Below are 23,726 nucleotides of genomic sequence, written 5' to 3'. Positions count from 1 at the left end.
AATATCACATCTGGGATATCTTGGATACCCTGCAGTATTTGATTGATTGGGCAGGGTATGGCCTGGAGAACCATTCCCAGGAGCCTGCATCAGAGGTGCATACCCTAGCTAAAGTTCAGGCTTTTTGTGTCCATTATCCTGCTAAGTCAGGTCCACTGGAGGGTGTGGGGGCATGCCCTTGGTGAGGGGGAGGATGGGGGTGGGGGGGTCAGGTTTATGCTTGTATCTGTTCAAATGAGAGGATGTTTTGTAAATAGTATGTCTACATCTGCCCTTGGTTTGTTATCAGGAGAGCTAATAAAACTGACTATCAGGCAGAGCTCAGCCTCTTTGAGCTATTACTTGTCTAGAGCCTTTGAATCATATGTCTTTGTCTCTTGTTTTGGGCCTGCCCTGACAATTATAGATTTTTGGCTAACAGAATAGAGCAGAAGTTGTACTGTACAAATTAGAATTATCTGGAACTTTTTCCTTTCACCCTTGTTCCAAAAGCAGCATTAAATAAGCAGTTTATCTTGCAAAAAGAAAGATTAGTTTACTTAATGTTTCTGAAACCACAGATAACCCAACATGATAAGACTTAAGTGTACAAGAAGTTCACATCTGCAGCTTTAAAACACCAACTTGAGAAACAGGAAGAGTCATCCTCACCTTGATTCTGCTGACAACCTCCTGTGCCTGCATCATCCTCACATTCTTGGAGGGAGTTTTGTCAGAAAGGACTTGAGTGGAGCCGAGGTAATTGGCAGCAAAAATTATTCCATCAATCAAGTCTTCAGGATCACAAGATCCAGGAACTACAAATACGGGGGGGGAAATCACATTAAACCATGGTAAAAAAAAATATTCTGACTACTTACAGCTGTACCTAAGAGCTGTAAATGCATTTTAGCATGATGGCATGACATTCAGTATTTTTAATCAAGGCATACAAAACCCTGAGCATGTCTTCTCAACATTTCTCCATCAGAAATTAATTTCTAATTCAATTTCTCACAATAGATCATTCTCCTATATGGCAGGATTCACTCTAGAGCAAAATAAGCTCTTTAGTTTTGTTCTTGCATAGAAACAAGAATACTTCAATTGTTCTCTCAGCACTTTGAACAGCTAGTGGAATCTCCACAAGAGTGCTTTACGATTATGATACACACCTCACACACACCCCTCCATAATATAGGAGATCAGTGTTATCAAAATCACACTCATTGATAACAAGGGTATTGTATGGGGAGGGGGAAGGTGTTAAACAAAAATATTTTTATGGCAAATATACAGAGCAAGGGCTCTTGCCTTTGGAAAAAGTTACTATCTTAGTCTTGCAAGGTGCTTAATGACTTCAGCTCTCATCAGCTTCTGTGTAAAGTTAAAAGCCAAAGTAAAAATCACCTCACAAGTCAGTACAGAGAAATATATATAATGTACAGGTTTTCAGGTGTTTGGAGATTATATCTGCAGAAGACAGGGTTTTTCTCTATATATGTTAAAATTCTCATGATCTGAGAAAAAGGAAGGTTTATCCAAGAAGCATTTTGTTTTGCTACAAGTAAGAAAAAAATATCTATGTTTAAGGCCAGTGAAAATGTACAGATAATCATATTTAGAGAGAATTGGTAAAATTGTCTATATTTTATCCAGAAGTATAAACTGGTTTTGCTCTCTATTTTGCTGGGAACAAAACCCAATCCTTTTAGAACAGAGTTTCTACTCTAGTTAGCCTGAGATTTAATAGGTGCTAAATCCTGAAGTTGAACATAACACAAAAAATGCCAATTTCCTTCTAATTCACCAAAGATGACATTAACAAGAACTTTAACTCTGAAAAGAATATATCATTATTAAGTTAATAAAAAAAATTAGTAGCTACACGTAAATCTTATTAACCCTCATAATATACACACAGATATGAATACATACACAAACCTTCCCCAATTTATGGCTTCTTTATAGATGAAAGTTCATGACTACTGATTTAGAGGTACCATGAGCATGCTCAGTCTGTTCAGATACTGCGTAAATGGACACCCAAAAAATGAAAGTAACCATGGTCACTAGTCACTTTCAAGAATGAAACACAAAGGAATAGAATTTATATTGTTAAGGCTGCAGGTAAATGATTGGGCCACTGATTAGTCTGTGGCCCAAGGTTCAGGTAATTGAACAGGATGTGGAATGCTACTGGCCATGACACGAGAAATTGCCAGATGTTACAGGTAACAGTGTGAGAAGCTGCCAAAAGTTGCAGGCAGCAACATGAGGGATGGTTGGATTGCACTGGTGGTTAAGGGGGAGCTACGTGAGGCTTCACAGACACCTGACAAGGAGCATTGTAGGCCTTTGGGGGAGTGGAACCTTGCAAGGCAAGCTGTGCCTGGGTAACTGTGGCATAAAAGACTGAGAGTGTCTAGGGACTGGTATCAGAAATGCCAAATTTGGGTACAGAGTTGTCGTGGGTAAAAAGAGTTTTCCCCTGGAGTTGGAAAGTGGTCAACTCCAGGGGGGTGGTGTTCTTGGTGTGGGGCCAATCAGAGCTGCATTTTCGCTCCTGTGAAAATCAACATATTGCAACAGGCCGGAAAAGAAGGGAGATGACATAGTTGGAAGAGAAGTAGCCATGTTGTGAAGCCATGAGGAGAGGGACCAGGAGCCCGGCTGGGGGTTGCAGGAACTCAGAACAGTGTTCGACAGAGCAGCACTGAACAGAGTTGTGGCTGAAAGCCAAAAAAGATAACAAGCAGCAGAGATAGCACGGAACCAAGCTGAGAGACACAGAGCTGTCCGACGGAGAGAGAGAGGACCAAGCTCACCGGAGGCTGTTTGGGGTGAGACTTGGTTTTATGTCCCCAGACCTTTGAGACCCCTCTTGGAAGGAGGGGGTGGACTTCCACTTGAAGGGAGTCCTGAGTGTAGCAGCAGAGAGAGAAGAGCTGAGAATTCAGAGTCGTCCTGAGAGCTGGACCAGGACGGAATGTGGGGGAAGTGGCCTTGTCCCCCCCTGCTGCCACGTTGGCAGCTGAGACAGAGCAAAGGAGCTCTGTTAGAATGCTTGGGGCAAAAACTGAATTGAAAGCCCTAAACATTTTGACTCAGAAGGAACTTGAATCCCGGAGGAAGATACTGTCACGAAGATGCCCTGCACTTCGTGATATGACGTGGTGAGGCGAGCCTGTCCCTGCTATCGCATTCCATGGGAGTGAGACCTTCGGCTGGAGCCGAAGGGCCAAGGGGTGAGAGGAAACCCCTGTGTGGTAATAAAGAGAGAGAGAGAGATATTTTCTAACTACGATGGAGTGAACCTGCTGCTTGGAAAAGACTGTGCTGCCTTGAAAGTGATTCTCTTCTTTCCTTCTGAACTTTTATTGGAGGGAAAGGAGGGATTTGATCTAATGTAAATATATTGCTTTACCATAGGAGAGAGAGTTAGAATTGTGTATATAATGTATTATAGTATTTATTTGTGTAAGTAATAAATTGTAATATAATTCCCTTCCCCCCATACTGAGTTGTGTTACGTCCGGAAAACCCTCTCACACTGAAGCAAATTGGGGGGGGGGCTTGGAAATTGGATTTTTTGAGGGTCTCAAACCACCACAAGATGTAGCAAAATGGAACAGTGGGGAAGAAGCAATTAGAGGTGGGTTGTTTATTTGTGAGGAGACCAGGGTGGAGAATGGGAGGGATCAAGGTAGATGAGGGGGTGGGGGGGAGGGGGAAGTAAAAGCATGGGAAAATGGAGAAAAGGGGAATAGAAGAGGCTGGTTGCATGTAAGCAGGCTGCCAGTCAGTATACTTGTTTGACTGAGCCTTGTACCTGATCACTGCAGTCTGTCCTGTCTTCTTATGAAATCCTTTTTCTTAATTAATTTTTCTATGTTCTCTCACCCTCTAACCTATGTGAGCACTGCAAGGTCTGAGTGCCAGCAACTGGAGAAGGGGCCACAAGTCATGGAGCCCATAGGTCTAGGTGCCAGCAACTGGAAGAATCAGATGTTTTTATATTTCCCTATTGACTTTTAATACTCTGGCTGTGTGTGTGTAATTTTCTAGCAAACATCAAGCTGGACCAGCTAGCAAGTAGGACACCCACATCTGGAAACACTCAAGGTGTCAGTGAGGGGCCCCAAGTCCAGGCATGGATATTAGAAAGGGAGATATAAGGGTGACAAAAAGGAGGGCCAAGCAGCAGGAAAAAGGATAATAGAATAAACATGGACCTGTTGGACTGGGTCCAGAGGAGGGCCACAAAGATGATTAGAGGCATAAAACACCTTTCCTTTGAGGAAAGGCTGAGACAACTGGGGTTGTTCAACCTGAAGAAGAGAAAGCTCCAGGAAGACCTTATTTCACTCTTTCAGTAATTAAAGGGGGCCTATAAAAAAGATGGGGACAAAGTTTTTAGCAGGTGTGTTGCGATAGGACAAGGGATAATGGTTTTAAACTAAAAGAGGGTAGATTTAGATTAGATACAAGGAAGAATTTTTGTACAATGAGGGTGGTGAAACACTGGAAGAGGTTGCCCAGAGAGGTGGTGGATGTCCCATCCCTGGAAGCATTCAAGGTCAGGTTGGATAAGGCTCTGAAAAACCCGATCTAGTTGAAAATGTCCCTGCTCATTGCAAGGAGGTTGGACTAGATGACCTTTAAAGGTCCTTTCCAATCCAAACTATTCTATTATTAGTATGTAAATCATGTCTTCTGTAGTGTTTGTGGGCCCCCATTGAGCAACCCTGTGCTTGATCAGTCACTGCAGTCTAAATCCAGACAAAGAACAAAACCCATTGTTCTGACCATATCACACGTCAAACCTGCTTCTTTGATCAGGACAACTGGGGGGGTTGGGGTGCTTTCCCTGACTATGAGGGGAGCACTCAGATGGGACAGAGCAAGCATCCTGATATCACTATGTTGGTGCTTGTTCCAGGCCTGACAGCATCAGCATCTTACCAACCACATCCAATTAACCACATAGCATCTAGAAGTGCTATATATTGGCATATTATTGCTCAAGCCTTGAAACTATACAGTATGCATAAAGGCATTATCACCCCTTCCATTACCAAACTATAGCATAGTTCTTGATCAAAACACAAAATCTTAACATAGCGTGAAAGAGGTACAGAAAAGACAGGAAGCATATTCCAAAGGAAAGAGGAACTTGGTTTTTCTTATGAGATGTGAACACGCAGAACAACAGTATTGTTCTTCACAATCCCCCCTCTGTGTTAGAGTATGAAATTATGTTTTGAATAGAAATGTAGAACAGGTGAAAGATTTTCTCAGATTATCAATTACCTGCATAAAAATAGTATGTTCAATGTTTTAAGCAACTGCCCACTGGACCGATATCTCAGAGAATGCTGAGATTTTTTATTTGCTGGGGGGCAGGGACACACTTTAAGATGGTCCCTCAGCTAGTTTCAAAGCAACCTATATAATTTACCCCAGTTCATCTGGTCACAGGTTCTAAAATACACAACATATACTTTTAAAGACTAAAACCAATGCTAAAATTTACAGTTTAAAGACAGTACACTGTAAAGCAATTAAGGAATTCCAAATTATATATGACTTCAGCTTTTATGTTTTTTTGTCATTCTATAAAGCATAAGGGTTATTTAATCAGAGGATAAGTACCTGAAAATCAGTGCAAGTTTCCTCCTACTTGCCTGCCAATTAAATCTCAGTTTTGTGGAGGTTTTTATTGTTTTGTCTAACCTCTATTCCTTATCAGACAGCAAATTACTCTCTACACACACATTCACATACATTATTAATTCCATGGTGGTTTTTTTAATCAGTGATTTAAATGATATCGATAGAACCAGTAGAAAGGTGTCAGGAGCCATCAATAAAATGTTACAAAATAAGAGAGAGATTTTACTCAACTTCCAAAACAGCCTACTAGGGTTTTATTCAAGTTCCAGGTTGGATGCAGTTTAATCTAAATCAGTTCATCCAACCCTAGCAAGTTTTCTGTTTTGCACATAAAAGTAAAGTTCTATACATAAAAACATTTGAGTTCTTCATATAATGAAAAAAGATGAAGTTATTAAATATATCTTACCTTCAATGTATGTTGGGAACGAAGCCAATCTTTTTCTGGACTGTAATCAAGACAAATAGGATTTCAAACATAACAAAGTATGCTTAATTATACATTAAAAACTCCTCCATAAAAAATACTATTACTCTTTAACAAACAGAAATACAGGAAAATACATAATCTCTCACAGGCATTTTCCAAATAAATACATATGGAGATATTTTAAATGTACCAATACTATTATTAATCATGACAAAAAGCATTGACTTGCTCTGTTAATTATGAACCAAATTTAATTAGTTATTAGGATTGTTCTTGACAGGCTATATAGCCACCTATATCTGCTGGAGTGAATATATTTAATAACAGTCCTACACTGGTTATGTTTATGCTTTAACAAGCACAAAAGCACATATAAACATGCATGATTTAGACAACGAAAACTGCAAGCAAGGCATTTATTCCTTGTTTGTTTAATCAAGTAAAATCTCACTTTCATGAAAAGTGGACTAATAGAAAAAAAAGCCAAAACGTCCCTCCTACATTTGTAAACACACAGACTAAAATAATACCTCATTTCCAATTGTAATTTTCTATGAAAGACTCCGTGGTAACAATATAGCCATATAGAAATGATAACTTCAGGGAGGATGACTCACCATTTTGTTATATTCAACAATATATAGATATGGAAGAACTTACTAAACACAATTTTGTATTAAAAAAATTGTAATATGTATACTAAAGCATATGCTTCTATTAGACCTTTTTGAAATAAAAGTTTTGGATAAGCCAAGCATAGCAAGATCTTGACAAACCTGAACCTCATTCTACAATGTATTAAATTTGGAGCAACTTATATATGTATATATATATATATAAACAAGATCCATGTCTCAGAAGAGATTCAGTTGCATTTATATATTCACATATATACCAAGTTGTTTTCCTTTATGATAGGCAGTTTAATGGGTTCTGTACTCTTGTGACAAATCAATCACTTCAGAAGTGCACACTTATGTGATAGGTAAATGAATAAGCCAGTGAGTCTTTTCCATTTATTGTTACAAAGACACAAGGAATAAGTAATATTTTTCATCCTACTACACTGTCCTCACTGTAAAATAATTGGTGGCAGAAAAGCAAAAGGTGCATGAAACAGAAAACAGAGCCTAGAGAACCTTAAAATACTTGGTCTTTCCTCATGAGAGTTGCTGACTTGTCCAAAAAAACCAGGAAAGCTCTTGTGGCAGTGTTAAGTTTATGGTTGGACTCAATGATCTTAAAGGTTTTTTCCAACCTAAATGATTCTATGATTCTATGATTTTTCTCAGAGAAAATATCAGCAGAGAGAAATTTGTGACTAAGTAATGACCACCTGCTGTCAAAATGCTTAAGGGAAATCGAGTGCTGAGAGGACACAAGCATTTGCTTTCAAATCAGGATTGGCTGTTCTTTGGCTATGCAATCTGTTGTGATGAGTTTATTTTTACTGTGCCACTTATATCCACTTCAATAATTGCATGCAATTGCTGCTACCATGATGCTAGAATTAGCTGGATTCTGACAGGTCTAGAGAACAAAACAACTGTACACTTCGAAAAATCAAAGGCAGCTTATCCATATAAGTACCCTTTCCAAAACATACATAGGAGGGCAAAGAGGATGTGGTGCATCAGAAAGATCAGAAGGACGTGGTGTGGCAGTTTGTGCAGGAGTTCGGATAGGCATGGTGTGTAGGAGGGCACAGCCACCCTCCTGGTTCCTGAGGTGAGCTCACCTGATGGTTTTCACCTGCCCAAGTAGAAAAGACTCAATGATGGTTTCCACACGGTTCAAAGTCCTCACTAGAAGGAGCATGGGAACCCAGACGGAGCTCCCTCAGAAGCACGCAGCTGTCCAGGTGTCCGGCTGCAGGGAGTGTCTGAGCCTGGCATTAGTACCAGAGGGCAGCAGAGACAACACCTGCATGTGGTGTGACCAGGTGGATGATCGCTCAGCCTGGTGACAGAGCTTTAAGAGGAAGTGGAGAGGCTGAGGACTATTAGGGAGTATGAGAGAGAAATAGACTGGTGGAGTCACACCCTTCCATCCCTGAGAGAAACGCAGCAGATGGAAGCTCAGCAAGAGTCAGAGGAGCCCTGACCCTGTTGCCATCAGGCAGAAGGAGAAGACCTAAAAGATGGGCAGGAATGGAAACAGGTCCATGCCAGGGAAGGTAGGAGAATCCCCTCCCAGCTTCCCTCGCCTTCCCAGGTTCCCTTACGGAATATGTATGAGGCTCTGGAACTTGAGAGTCAGGGAAATGATAGTGGAGATGGTCTATCTGGGGGCTTACCCAGAGCAAGTCAGTCAACCCCACGCATTACAACTACAGGTGTTAAGAAAGAAAGAAGGGTAACTGTTGCAGGGCACTCCCTTCTGAGGGGAAGTGAGGGCCCCATATGCCAACTGGACCCATCTCACAGGGAAGTCTGCTGCCTCCCTGGGGCTCAGGTAAGAGATATTACAAGAAGACTCCCTGAACTGAGTCGGCCCTCTGATTATTACCCACTTCTGGTTGTCCAGGTCAGCAGTGATGAGGTTGATGAGAGAAATCCTAGGGCAGGAAAAAAGGACGTCAGGGCACTGGGACAACTGGTGGAAGGGACAGGAGCACAGGTGGTGTTTTCTTCAATCCCTTCAGTAGCAGGGATAAATGCTGAAAGGAACAAGAGAACCCACTTGATCAACAAGTGGCTTAAAGACTGGTGCCATCGGTGGAATTTTGGCTTTTTTGATCATGGGGCAGTTGATACGGCACCAGGTCTGATGGAGACAGATGGGATTCACCTGTCTAAAAGGGGGAAAAGGATTCTAGACTGTGAGTTGGTAGGGCTGACTGAGAGGGATTTAAACTAGGTTTGAAGCGGGAAGGGGATAAGACCAGGCTCACTAGAGATGAGCCTGGGGGTGGCAGGCCAGTGGTGGGAGTGAAATCTATAGCCCAACTGAAGTGCATCTACACCAATGCACGCAAGTATGGGCAACAAACAGAAGGAACTGAAGGCCATTTTGCAGCAGGAAAGCTACGACATAGTTGCCATGATGGAAGCATGGTGGGATGACTCACATGACTGGAGTGCTGCAATGGATGGCTACATGCTCTTTTCAGAAGAGACAGGTTAGGAGGGAGAGGCGGTGGGGTGGCTCTGTATGTTAGGGAGTGTTTTGACTGTATAGAGCTCAAGGATAGTGATGATAAGGTTGAGTGCCTATGGGTGAGAATCAGGGGGAAGGCCAACAGGGCAGATATCCAGGTGGGAGTCTGTTATAGACCACTCAACCAGGATGAAGAGGCAGATGAATTATTCTATAAGTGGCTAGCAGACATTTCACGATCGCCAGCCCTTGTTCTTGTGGGAGGCTTTAACCTGCCAGATGTCTGCTGGAAATTCAATACAGCGGAGAGGAGACAGTCTAGGAGGTTCCTGAAGTGGGTGGAAGAGAACTTCCTGACACAGCTGGTGACTGAGCTTACCAGGGATGATGCCCTGCTAGACCTGCTGTTTATGAACAGAGAAGGGCTGGTGGGAGATGTGGTGGTCAGAGGCATCTTGGGCTCAGCAACCAGGAAATGATAGAGTTTTCAATTCTCAGTGAAGTAAGGAAAGAGGTCAGCAAAACTGCTACCTTGGACTTGTGGAGGGTGGATTTTGGCCTGTTTAGGACATGGGTTCAGACAGTCTCCTGGGAAGGAGTCCTTAAAAACAAAGGGGTCCAGGAAGGCTGGACATACTTTAGGAAGGAAATCTTAAAGGTGCTGGAGCAGCCCATCCCTATGTACTGAAAGACCTGCCTGGCTGAACAGGGAGCTTTCGCTGGAACTCAGGGAAAAAAAGAGCATTTATGACCTTTGGAAGAAGAGGCAGGCAACTCAGGAAGGGTACAAGGATGTCGTTAGGTCATGCAGAAAGAAAATTTGAAAGGCGAAAGCTCAGCTAGAACTTAATCTACCAACTGCTGTGAAAGATAATAAAAAGTGTCTTTATAAATATATCAACAACAAAATGAGGGCCAAGGAAAATCTCCGTCCTTTATTGGATGCAGGGGAAAACATTGTCACCAAGGATGAGGAAAAGACTGAGGTACTTAATGCCTTCTTTGCCTCAGCCTTTAACAGAAAGACTGGTTATCCTCAGGGCAACCAGCCCGCTTAGCTGGTAGACAGGGATGGGGAGCAGAACAGACCCCCTGCAATGCAGGAGGAAGCAGTTAGTGACCTACTGAACCACTTAGACACTCACAAGTCTATGGGGCCATATGGAATTGTCATAGGTTTACTTGTTCTAAAAAATAAAAAGGGGGAATTTTTTTTTCTTTCCCCTGCTTTAAAAGAAAGATGTTGAATGAGGGAGGGGGAGGGTGCTTGCCTAGGGTGATTGACACACACAAAGGAACTAGCTAGCAGATCCACATTCCAGGTTGATGGCTCTCAGAAGACTATGGGGGGGAGGTGATGAGTTTTTTTCTTCTTCTCCTCGGAAAAAGGGCAGGCACTTCACTTTTGCCCTGACTCAGGGAGGGTGTGTGTGTGGAAAGACTCCGAGTTTGCTTTGTTTTCGGCCAGTTCACCTCCGTTCTCCTGCGCCCTGTTCTGCCCCCAGCCCGGACTTGTTCAGATTTCATCGGAGAGGCTTGGTCCTTCTGCAAAGGAACCTCTGGGGGAGTCCCGGCTGGAGTCAGCCGCTGACAGCGTGAGTTCGCAGGAAGAACCCCTTTTTCCCCTTTTCCCCTTCCCCTTCTCAGTGTGGGGGGGGAATCTCCATTTTCGGCTTCTCCAGTGCACCGGGGCCCTCACGTGGCAATTACCAGAGCCCAACAGTGTCCCCTGCTGTCCAACACAGAGCAACTGCAGGCTCTGCTCCTCCAGAGATCCAATAGTGCCCTCTCCTGATCGTGGTTAGAATTGCGACAAAAGGTGGAAAGTACTGAACTGTTTCCTTTTTGAAGGGGACTTTTAGGTACAGGATTATTGTTTAGTTGTTTTTGTGTTCTTTTGTTGTTCTGCCAATACACATATATCCTTGAATAAAGGGCTGTTATTTTTTTTCTTTCTCTATACTTCCTCAATTGGAGCATCTTAATTTTGGATTTACAATTGCTTAGAGGGAGGAGCTTGGTCTTCCTCATAACTCATCCTCCTTAGCAAAACATTTCAGTCTCATTAAACTGAGACAGGGATCCACCCTAGGGTGATGAGGGAGCTGGCGGAAGAGCTCGTCCAGCCACTCTCCATCATTTGTCACCAGTCCTGGCTAACTGAGGAGGTCCCAGATGACTGGAGGTTGGCCAATGTGATGCCCATCAATAAGGGCCAGAAAGAGGATCCAGGGAACTGCAGGCCTGTCAGCCTGACCTTGGAGCCTGTGAGAGTTAGGGAACAGATTATCCTGAGAGCCATCGCATGGCACACACAGGATGGCTAGGGGATCAGGCCCAGCCAGCATGGGTTTAGGAAAGGCAGGTCCTGCCTGACCAACCTGATCTCCTTTTATGACCAGGCAACCCATCTAGTGGATGAGGGAAAGGCTGTGGATGTGTCTACCTGGACACCAGTAAATCCTTTGACGCCATCTTCCATAGCATACTCCTGGAAAAGCTGGCAGCCCATGGCTTGGACTGATGGTGCTGCATCCAGTTGGCAGCTGGTCACTAGTGGGATTCCCCAGGGATCAGTTTTGGGACCAGTCCTGTTTAATATCTTTATTGATTATCTGGATGAAGGGATACAGTAAGTTTTCAGACTACACCAATTTTGGTGGGAGTGTTGATCTGCTGGAGGGTAGGAAGGTTCTACAGAGGGATCTGGACAGGCTGGATCAATGGGCTGAGGCCAATGGTATGTAGTACAATAAAGACCAGGGAAGTCATTGTCCCTCTCTACTTGGCACTGGTGAGGCTGCACCTCAAGTACTGTGTCCAGTTTCGGGCCCCTCACTTTAGGAAAGACATCGAGGTGATGGACTGAGTCCAGAAAGGGCAACGAAGTTGGTGAAGAGTCTAGAGAGTAAGTCATATGAAAAGCGGCTGAGGGAGCTGTGGGTGTTTAGCCCAGAGAAAAGGAGGCACAATGGAAACCTTATCTCTGTCTACAACTACCTGAAAGAAGGTTGTAGCACGGTGGGGGTTGGCCTCTTCTCCCAGGAGACTAGCAACAGGACAGGAGGAAACGGCCTCAGGCTGTGCCAGAGGAGGTTCAGGTTGGACATTAGGAAGAATTTCTTCACAGAAAGGGTGATTAGACATTGGAGTGGACTGCCCACAGAGATGGTGGATTCACAATCCCTGGAGGTGTTTAAGAAAAGACTGGACGTGGCACTTAGTGCCATGGTCTAGTTGACATGGTGGTGTTCAGTCAAATGTTGGACTGGATGATCTTGGAGGTCTTTCCAAACCTTTATGATTCTATATCATGGCTAGGCTTCGCAAACGAAGATCTGGGAAGTGCTATACCCACATTTGCTACAAGCGCGCTGGTGGCTAAAAAGGCCAATACGAGATAGACATATCCGATTGCAAAAGGCACAGCAGAAGGACTCCTTAGGTGGTATATTCGGCAAGACACAATTCCTTCTGTGTTGTCTTTTCTCCTCAAGAGTGATCTTGCGTGCTTTCTCAAAAACATCAGCAGCGTTATAGATAGTGTGTTTCTAGACCTCCCGATTGGAGGCCAGAGTAGACCAGTTATGTTGATCAATATGGCCAAGGCTGAGATGTTGTTTCAGGGAGTCCTTGTATCTTCTCTTCAGGGCTCCTCTCTTGCAGCAGCTGGTGGTAAGTTCACCATAAAGCATGATCTTAGGGAGGTGGTAGTCCTTCATCCTTGAGACGTGTCCTGCCCAACGCAGCTGTGTTCTCAGCAACATGGCCTCAATACTTGTAACTGCTGCTTGTTCTAGAACAGACATATTAGTCACATAATCTGACCAGTGGATGCTCAGGACTGCACGGAGACAGCGTTGATGGAAGCGTTCTAAGAGTCGCAGGTGGTGGCGGTAGATGACCCATGATTCAGATCCATATAGAAGAGTAGACAGAACAATGGCTCTGTAAACACTGATCTTTGTACTTTTCTTCAAGTGTTTATTTCACCAAACTCTTTTATGGAGTTTTCCGAAAGCACTATATGCCTTCGCTAACCTGTTGTCTATCTCTCCGTCAATCTTACCATCCGAGGAGATGAGGCTACCTAGGTAATTAAACTGCTGGACTGATTTGAGCTCTGATTGGCCAATGGTGACATGGGGATGATGGAAGACTTCCTGAGGTGCAGGTTGATAGAAAACTTCTGTCTTCTTTAAGCTGACTTCCAGCCCAAAAAGCTCATCAGCGTCTGCAAAGCAGGATGTTAAACACTGCAGAGCTACTTCTGTGTGGGTGACGCAGGCGGCGTCATCAGCATAAAGCAGCTCCCGGACAAGATGGTTTAAGGTCTTAGTATGGGCCTTCAGTCACCTTAGGTTGAATAGGCTTCCATCAGTATGATATCAAATGTAGATACCATCCTGATCATCGAGGTCTGCCGTGGCCCTTTGGAGCATCATGCTGAAAAAGATTGTGAATAAGGTTGGTGCAAGAACGCAGCCTTGTTTCACACCGTTGGTTATTAGAAAAGGCTCAGAAAGTGCGTCAGTATATCTGACTTGGCTGCGCTGATCCTCATGGAGTGAGATGATCATTTTAAGGAACTTGGGGGGACATCCTAAACGTTCCAAAATCTGCCACAGACCTTTTCTGCTCACAGTATCGAAAGCCTTGGTGAGGTCAACAAAGGTTACATAGAGACCTTTGTTCTGTTCCCTACACTTCTCTTGCAGTTGTCTGAGAACAAATACCATGTCTGTGGTACTCCTGTTGGCTCTGAAACCACATTGGCTTTCAGGTAGAATTCCTTCAGCTATAGTGGGTATTAGTCTGTTCAAAAGTATTCTTGCCAGGATTTTGCCAGCAATGGAGAGCAGAGTAGTACCATGGTAATTTGAACAGTCTGATTTAATTCCTTTCTTCTTGTATAAGGTGACGATGACCGCATCACGAAGGTCTGAAGGTAGTTCGCCTAGTTCCCAACAGCGCACCACAAGCTCATGAAATTTAGCATGGAGTGCTTGGCCCCCATGTTTCCAGACTTCAGGTGGAATTCCATCAACCCCAGCTGCCTTGCCGATTTTCACCTGCTGTATGGCCTTAATGGTTTCTCCCAAAGTGGGGGCAATATCTAATTCATTCTTCACCGGTTGCTGTGTGATGGACTGAATTGCTGAGTCTTGAACTACATGGCTAGTACTGAAAAGAGTCTGAAAGTGTTCAAACCAACGATTCAGAATGGAGGTTTTATCTGTCAGAAGCGTTTGACCATCTGCGCTGAGTAGATGATTCTATATAATTCTTTTAAAAATACCCAAAGCCCAACTGATTTTTGTGTATATAATTGCAGTTTTGACAGATATTCAGTAATCTGACTAGCCAATAAAACTTCATTTCAGGATAAAGCTGTGTAAACTAACATCTAATCAATGCTTTTATTACAAAGGCTCTCCATAGACAATTTTTTTCATTCATTATCTATGTGAAGAAACAGTGATAAAACTAAAATAATAACAAGGTATCTGATTACGATATTGAAAAAGCGGAATCAATTTTTGATTGTATATCCATGAGTAATAAAGAAATAGGTAATTAATGTTGAATTACTAGTTTTGTCCACCCACTAAACACTGTAAAATTTGCATTTTAATAAAGGCTTTATTAAGAAATAAAAGTGTTTCCCAAAAATGATGAAGCTTTGTCATTATTTCTTTTGTAAGGGAGGTACTAAACCATGCATTGTTCATAGAATCATAGAATATGCTGAGTTGGAAGGGACCCGTCAGGAACATCAAGTCCAATTCCTGGCCCTACGCAGGAGCCCCCAAGAATCCCACCATGTGCCTGAGAGTATTGTCCAAACGCTTCGTGAACTCTGTCAGGTTTGGTGCTGTGACCACTGCCCTGGGGAGCCTGTTCCAGTGCTCAACCACCCTCTGGGTGAAAACCTTTTTCTGATATCCAACTTAAACCTCCCCTGACTCACCTTCATGCTGTTTCCTCAAGTCCTATCACTGGTCATGAGAGTGAAGAGATCAGTGCCTGCCCCTCTGCTTCCCCTCGTGAGGATGCTGAAGACTGCTTCATCCTTATGTTGCTTATACGCATGGAAAAAAATCCAGCACCCCACAACACATCTCACTGAAATTACTCTGAAAGTTTATTACTTTTAACAGTGTATATGATCACATATTGAAAACTAAAATGGGTAACATCTTGCTCATTTTTTCCTTTGAATAATATTAATGATATCTAACAACTCTCAACCTTTAGAGTTATCACCAAGCAACTACATCTGTAAACTGAATAAAGTCAGAGGCTTTAGCAAGCTAAAGAAAATTGTAGATGAAATCATAATGACACAATCCAATATTGCTGAAGGATAAATTAAGGGCAAAACTAAGTCTTCTGAAAGCTTCCATCACCTTCTAAATGCAAGCATAGTTTTAAATTAATGTATATACACAGGTTATAAGTTATTTTTCCCCCTAGAAGATAAAAAAAACCCTGGACTAAGTCTTGTTTAAATTTCAACCAATATTTCTGGTTACAGTACATTGGTTTATTCATTTGTAGAATATAACATGCTGTTAGCTGATAGCACAAGTTATCTGTCAACAACTGCGTCTACTTGCTTACATATCTCTGTTAACAAATCTAACATTGAAGTTTGAAAAAAAATTTCTCATCTCATATCAGTGAGATAAGAAGCATTTTGCACCTCATCTCAGTGGAACTACTGCAGTGTAGAAACCAGCCAGCTACAGGCCTTGAAAAAAAAAATAGTGTATAGCTTGCTTTCAAGGAGCCCAGTCAGGACTACTAGATTCTATTTACAGTTCTGCCTATGAATCACTGGCAGACTATTGAGAAATCACTTACTTGTTTCTGTGGGTCTATTTGTCCATCAATAAGATAGTAGGTAGCATTAAATTACTACATTGGAAGGGCCTATTCACCTGACTGAGAAAGGTTATTTTTTTACAGCAAGATATTCTGCAGTGACAAGGAAGAGGGCTATCTCTTCTTGCCCTGAATACAGAGGTGACATTGGCAGCTATTCCTCAGTAAATCAATACCCTCTAGCCTGTTAAATAAGTGTTGTGGTCAAACACAGTAAGCAATGCAATCACAAATGGTCTTAGATATAGCATGTTATGCATTCAGTCAGACAGGGAGGCAAGCACAAAGGAAAAATGTCAAACCAGGTTTTTTTTGTTGTTGCTGTTTTGGTACAAGAGAGGAGATTACACATGTACAAAGACATAAATTAAATAGAAAGGCATAAGCAATACAGACAAGATGGTGTCTTTTAAAAAAAATTGCACTACCTCTTTATTAGTGGAGGTCTCTGCTGTACTGCAGACATCCTGATGATGTTGCCTACTTGGTTCAGCACCCCAGGGTGAAGAGCAATCAGGAGATAGAGACTAGACATGGTAAGAAAATAAAATTACATAATTTGAGTGGCCAATGTAGAAATATCTCTGGTTTGGCAGTGGAAATAAGAAATGAGGAAAACACCAAAACATGACAAACACTTTCTGAAGTGCTATAGCCCTTAGTTTTCATTGCAATGATCACACACAGTCTATTGGGATGTTGAGACTTATCTAAGCAGCTAAATTTTCACAGAAAACTTTTTCTTCATCAATAATCTATTCAATTAACCACATAGCTACCCTCAGTGGTAGACAATTGTGGTGTTTTGACCTTGCCAGTTGCCACACACTCACCCAAATGCTCTCTCACTCCCCCTCCTCAACAGGGGGAGAAGGTAGAAAAGCTCATGGATAAAGACAGGAATACCACTTACCAATTACTGTCACAGGCAAAACAGACTTGGCTTAAGGAAAATTCCTTTACTTTTTGCCAATTAAAATAGATTTGGATAGTGAGAAACAAAGACAAATTAAAACAATCTCTTTTTCCCAGGTTGAACTTCACTCCTTGATTCAACTCAACTTTACTCCTCTATTTCCCCAAACCCCAAGCAACAGAGAAGGGATGGGAAATGGGGCATATAGGTCATTCAGTCCTTAACAGTTCCTCTCTGCTGCTCCTTCCTCCTCATACTTTTCCCCTGCTCCAACATAGGTCGTCTCCACAAGCTGCAGTTCCTATCAGGAGAAATCTGCTCTAGCATGGGTTTTCCACAGGCCTCAATTCCTTCAGGAAATATCCACCTGCTCCAGTGTGGGGGTCCTCCACAGGCCCCAGTGTGGATATCTGCTCTGGTATGGTCTCTTCCACAGTATGCAGGGGAATATCTGCTCTGGAGCCTGGAGAACTTGCTCCTGCTCCATCTTCTCTGACCTTGGTGTTCATGCTACTGTTTCTCATGTCTTCTCTTTCTTTCCCTCACTACTCTGCTCTGTATCTGGCATTTTTGTCCTTTCTTAAATGTTTTCACAGAGATGCCACCAACTTCACTGACTGGCCCAGATTCAGTCTGCTGTGAGTCCATCAACAAGATGGCTGGAACTGACTGTGTTTGGCACAGGGCAGTCCTATACGTCTTCCCACAGAGACCACCCCACTATCAAAACCTTAACTAACTCAGCGGAGAAACCATCTTTCAGACTATTTCCCCCACTCATTCACTATCATAAAGAATGTTCTTCTCTGTTCTAACTATAAACCCCCCATCAGATATTGTATACTTGCAAAAGTCATATTAGAAAAATAAAGCAAACAGCACAGAAAACCACTATCATGAATTTTCTATCTTTATGTGATCCACCAGGAAATACCTTGGTAAACTGCTATAAGAAATGCTATCATACTAATAGGAGACTCCTATGGAATGCTGCTAATATTAAAGAGTTATAACTAGGAGCTATAACTAGGTATCTAAAGTCAAGAGTAGTAAATACTGTAGTGCGAATATGATACAAAAATACAGCATGTAAAAGAGTGTAAAGCTATGACCCTGCAAGTATTTCAAAAACAGATCTTTAGGAGATGTGGCAGTGCAGATGTCACAAGGTGAACCCTAGGAGGAAGCCTTAGTATTCAGCTATGCACACTGTTGGTTTTTTTTAGCCCAGTAGCCCTGAAATTCTGCAAAGTCTCCTTCAACATAGGAATCTTGGTCCTTGCTTTGCCAGATCAGTACAGTTTGTCACTAATAGCAAAACAGTAAAATATTATCCTTCTAGTTTCACAAGCAACTATTACATCCCTTTTCTAAGCCAGCTGGTGTTATAACACTGTAATATGACTATATTTCTACTTTGAAATGTCAGTATCAATAAGCCAGAAGCAAATTCTTGGCTGCATTCCCACCACAGCTTAAATCTTGTACTATATCAAATATTAGGTTATGAATTCTAATTTCTGCTGCTTTTACTTCACAAACACACAACAAAAAAATCTACCCCACTCCTCGTTTTCCTCACTTCTTGAAAAGGCCTATCTTGTATAGAATCATAGAATCATAGAATCATAGAATAGGTAGGGTTGGAAGAGACCTCCAAGATCATCAAGTCCAACCCCTGATCCAACTCCAATTAATATATCATGGCACTAAGGGCCACGTCCAATCTCTTTTTAAAAACCTCCAGGGATGGTGAATCCACCACCTCTCTGGGTAGGCCGTTCCAATGCCTGATAACCCTCTCTGTAAAGAATTTTTTCCTAACATCTAACCTAAACCTCCCCTGGCAGAGCTTGAGCCCATGTCCCCTTGTCCTATTGTTGGTTGCCCGGGAGAAGAGACCAACCCCCGCCTGGCTATAACCTCCCTTCAGGTAGTTGAAGAGAGTGATGAGGTCGCCTCTAAGCCTTCTCTTCTCCAGACTAAACAACCCCAGCTCCCTCAGCCTCTCCTCATAGGACTTGTACTCAAGTCCCTTCACCAGCCTCGTTGCTCTTCTCTGGACCCGCTCCAGCACCTCAATGTCCTTCCTGAACTGAGGGGCCCAGAGCTGAACACAATACTGAAGGTGTGGCCTCACCAATGCAGAGTACAGGGGAAGGATCACTTCCCTGCTCCTGCTGGCCACACTGTTCCTGATGCAGGCCAGGATGCCATTGGCCTTCTTGGCCACCTGAGCACACTGCTGGCTCATGTTCAGCCTGCTGTCGATCAGCACCCCCAAGTCCCTTTCTGCCTGGCTGCTCTCCAGCCACTCTGCCCCCAGCCTGTAACGCTGCAAGGGGTTGTTGTGACCCAAGTGCAGGACCCGGCACTTGGCCTAATTGAACTGCATACTGTTGGCCTCGGCCCATCAATCCAGCCTGTCCAGATCACCCTGCAGAGCCTTTCTACCTCACGGAGATCAACACTCCGACTCAAATTGGTGTCGTCTGTGAATTTACTAAGGGTAGACTCTATCCCCTCATCCAGATCATCAGTAAATATATTGAATAGGATTGGGCCCCAAAACTGATCCCTGGGGGACACCACTAGTGACCAGCTGCCAACTGGATGCAGCACCATTTCCACCACTCTCTGGGCCCGGCCATCCAGCCAGTTTTTAACCCAGCAAAGGATGTACCTGTCCAAGCCATGGGCTACCAGCTTTTCCAGGAGTATGCTATGGAAGATGGCGTCAAAGGATTTACTGGTGTCCAGGTAGACACATCCACAGCCTTTCCCTCATCCACTAGATGGGTTGCCTGGTCATAAAAGGAGATCAGGTTGGTCAGGCAGGACCTGCCTTTCCAAAACCCATGCTGGCTGGGCCTGATCCCCCAGCCATCCTGTAGGTGCCTGGTGATCACGCTCAAGATGATCTGTTCCATAACCTTGCTGGGCACCGAGGTCAGGCTGACAGGCCTGCAGTTCCCTGGATCCTCCTTCCAGCCCTTCTTGTCGATGGGTATCACATTGGCCAACTTCCAGCCATCTGGGACCTCCTCAGTTAGCCAGGACTGATGATAAATGATGGAGAGCTGCTTAGCAAGCTCTTCCGTCAGCTCCCTAACCACCCTAGGATGGATCCCATCTGGTCCCATAGACTTGTGGGTGTCTAAGTGGCTCAGCAGTGGTTTCCTCCTGGATTGCAGGGGGTCTGTTCTGCTCTTGATCCTTGTCTACAAGCTCAGGGGACTGGTTGCCCTGAGGATAACTGGAGGCAAAGAAGGTGTTAAGTACCTCAGCCTTTTCCTCATCTTTGGTGACTATATTCAAATTTCTCTACCTACTTCCCTGGACAGAGAATGGGATTACAGTAAGTTCATCACATAGTGTTTCTGCCGCTCCCTCCTCCTCAGAGGGAGGAGTCCTCACACTCTCCCCCTTTTCCAGTGTGGGGAGTTGGAGTAGATGATCATTATAGGTATTTTCCAATAATAGAATAGAATGGAAGAGAATACATGAGGATTCATAGCAAATCTCTAGAGACTGCAAGCAGATAAGGAGCTTGAATATTTTCAGATATTCATCTCTGATATTACCTTTATAGAAATAGTAAATATTATTAACAAGTTTTTCATAGAAATGGTTAGCATTATTATCTGACAGAAAACAAAACTGACAAGTCCAGAATTAACAGGAACAGACAAGGTTCTATACTGTAAGGTAAATTATTTGGTAGTTATTCTAAGTATCCAGTGGATGTTAGGAAAAAAGAAATGTGGTAGCACTTGTTTCAGAAAAAATGTCAGTGGAGCTTTCTGTGTCAAATTCATCTCTAGTACAACTCAAAGTCAGAAGTGTTTCACAAAAGAAAATTTGGGGCACTGACAGCATATGTATATGCCTTATGCATCTTTTTGAGTAAAAATTTTAAATAGATACAGCATTACATACTTTACTGAGAAATGAGTCACAGAAGAGTATAACCCTCTCCATTTCACTGTAAAGTGTATTACACTGTCCCTGTTCCTTTAATTGTAACATGTGAGCCTATAGATCTGTATACTTACATATCCATCTAGTGGTCTCTGATCATCACAGTTCCTGGTTGGACTAATGTCCTGCCTCATCACCCAGATAGGTTCTTTTGGTTCATCGGGGGTATAAGGAGAACGAACAGTCCGTGTCTTCACTTCTTCAATAGCTTCTTTAATATCTCTGATGGCCAGTGATATGGCATCCCTTTTTTCCTTTCTGCTCTGCTGTACTGACTCTCCTGAGTTGGCTGAGGCCCTAGAGCCAGCTGACAGTTGACCATTGCTTTGGTGCCCCCTGCCAGAGAGAGCATTAGCCTGCTCCAAGGACTGCTCTGCCTCTAGCATGTCTTCAGCAGCCTTGCTCAAGCTCTGAGAGCTCATACTCTGTTTCACCTCTGCCACAATCTGATCAATATCTTCCTCTTGTTCATAGCTGTCCATTCTTGGATATGGAGCAAACTCTGCCTCTTTCTCAGGGCTGTCTGACTCTCCATCAGATCGTTCATCATAATAGTGAAGGCAGGCACCAAGAGCTTCCTTGCGATAGTTGTCAGTTTCCTCCCTTTCCCACTCCTAGAGCTGAAACCCCTCCCTAACATCAAGGTCCAGCACATCCCCTATCTCCTCATACACATGCTCCTGCTTCCTGTAGTCAGCATAGGGTTCAGCATACTGCTCATCCTCTCCTTGGCGGAGGGGCTGGTGAGCGTAGACATAACCTGAGTATACTGCATTCGTGGTTTCCTCATGTTCAGTGGAGTGGAAACAGGCATGATCAGGCAGCATTTGATTATGAACAGCCTCAGCGTGCTCTGCTTCCGCATGTTCTGTGTACCCTTCAGACTCAGGCCTGTATTGCACTTCATATGTACTCTCATCCTCATTCTTCTGTACTATATCAACATTGTAGCCATTCTCTCCTGTGGCTATAACATCCCCTTCCATCATGTCCATGTGACTGTGGAAATCACTCTCAGTACTGGCTGATCGAGCTAGCATACCTTCCTCTTCCTGTCTAGATTGTACCCCTTGGTTGCCGTCTCTGTGCCTTGAATAGCAGATCACAGACTGTCATTCCTCTTCTACCTGTGAGTGCTTCAAGTCAGCTTCCACTGATTCATTCATGTCTTCATTTGCTGGTTCTTCATTCACCTCCACCTCAGATGGTACGACCAAATAGTTCATGGAAAGTTCTGGTGTGTAGGCCACTTATTCTATAGACATTTTGTCTATCAGGACTAGAAAGAAATTAAGAGAGTGATATTAATAAAAAAAAACCCCAAGACCACAACCACAAACAAAACAGTCAAAGAAAAAGCCCCCCAATTTGGAGTCAACAAACAACCCCAGAGTAGCAAAAGGCACCCTTGCTTCTCCAACAGACAAAGTTTTGGCTTCATCAGCTCTGAAGTCAGAGGACAACCAGCACAACAGCATGACCTTCCAATGCAAATTGATTTCTATCAGCACCGTTCATTCAGAGATGGGACCACAATTCCTTTGAGAATTGCAGTTTACAGTTTTATGGTCAAATTCTCTGGCAAGGAATCCACTATCTCAGACCAGTCCAAGAGGTGCTTCTGTGTCTTGGCCACACATCTAGACAATGCAGACAATATGCACATCAAAGCAACTCACTTTCACCGGGGGCTCAATTGTGGTAGAGATACTGTGGTAGGATGTGGCAGTGTAAAATGACAGAGATTTTATCCCATTGCAGTAGTCTGCAATTGGTCAGATATATAATACCTTTGCAGACTAGACATTGCCAATATAACTTCAACTGAGATCCTCATCCTAGGGCACCTTTTAGTCAATGGAGAGAAAAAGAAACTTTTAGGGTACAATGTAAAGTGCCTGTTTCTCTTCCCTAGTGAAGCATAAGATAGCTAGCTCCAGTATAGACATCTTCATGAAATACATATAAAATTATGCAAAATTACTTCTGACCAAAATGCCTTTCCTAAAACAGGGAATAAAAATTACAAATGTTCATAACTGTGACCATTGCCATTTTTAGACTAGTGAGACATTTCAGTTTTACCAAATGCATTCTGCTCAGAGTAAAAAAAATCTCAAATGATGACATAATTACAGCAGAGGTCTGCCAAGAACGATAATTACATAGAACATGGAAATAAGAAAAACCTATAGGAATACAGATTATCCTCTAGATGTTTTCCAGAGCAACCAAGTTTACCTAGCTCAGAGGGTATAGTTTTTACCTGCCAATTGCAGCTATTCCAAACCTCGTTCAGTGTTTTAAAATGTAGTGTCAAATATAAGGGGAGAAAAATGCCTGTCAGAAGACTTATATTTTGATATATAAAATGATCCTATAAAAAGATGCTATATGACCAATACCAATAATTAAAAATAATTCAAAAAATAAAATAGAACTTGAACCAAATTTAGTGAACTCAGAGAGTCCTAAATTATACTGCTGGGCTAAACAAGCTCTGCAGCCACAGAAACAGTGGTTGAGTTTTTAATTTTGTTGGTTGGTTGGTTGATTTTTTTACTCCTGCAGAGAAAAAGCAATAGTGATTTCAGCTGCTGTCCATCAGAGTTCCTGACAGGCAGGGGAGGGCAACTAGGAGTTATTTGTGCTACAGCTCTATAGGAATCCCCAGTGGGTGTAGCTCCCATTTCAGTGTTTCACCTTGTCTGTGGTATACCTATTGTTTCAGTCTTTAAAACTAAGTATTTAAAAGAG

General features: G+C 43.0%; 1 pseudogene; it reads right to left on the bottom strand.

The window, feature by feature from the left end:
• Positions 1 to 141: 141 nt before the first annotated feature.
• Positions 142 to 22,213, bottom strand: LOC113981249 (annotated as a pseudogene).
• Between the last annotated feature and the right edge of the window lie 1,513 nt (positions 22,214 to 23,726).

This window comes from Neopelma chrysocephalum, unplaced genomic scaffold (genome assembly GCF_003984885.1).
Source record: "Neopelma chrysocephalum unplaced genomic scaffold, ASM398488v2 Primary Assembly neopelma1_96312, whole genome shotgun sequence".
Classification (NCBI taxonomy): domain Eukaryota; kingdom Metazoa; phylum Chordata; class Aves; order Passeriformes; family Pipridae; genus Neopelma; species Neopelma chrysocephalum.
This window is presented reverse-complemented; position numbering and strand designations above follow the sequence as displayed.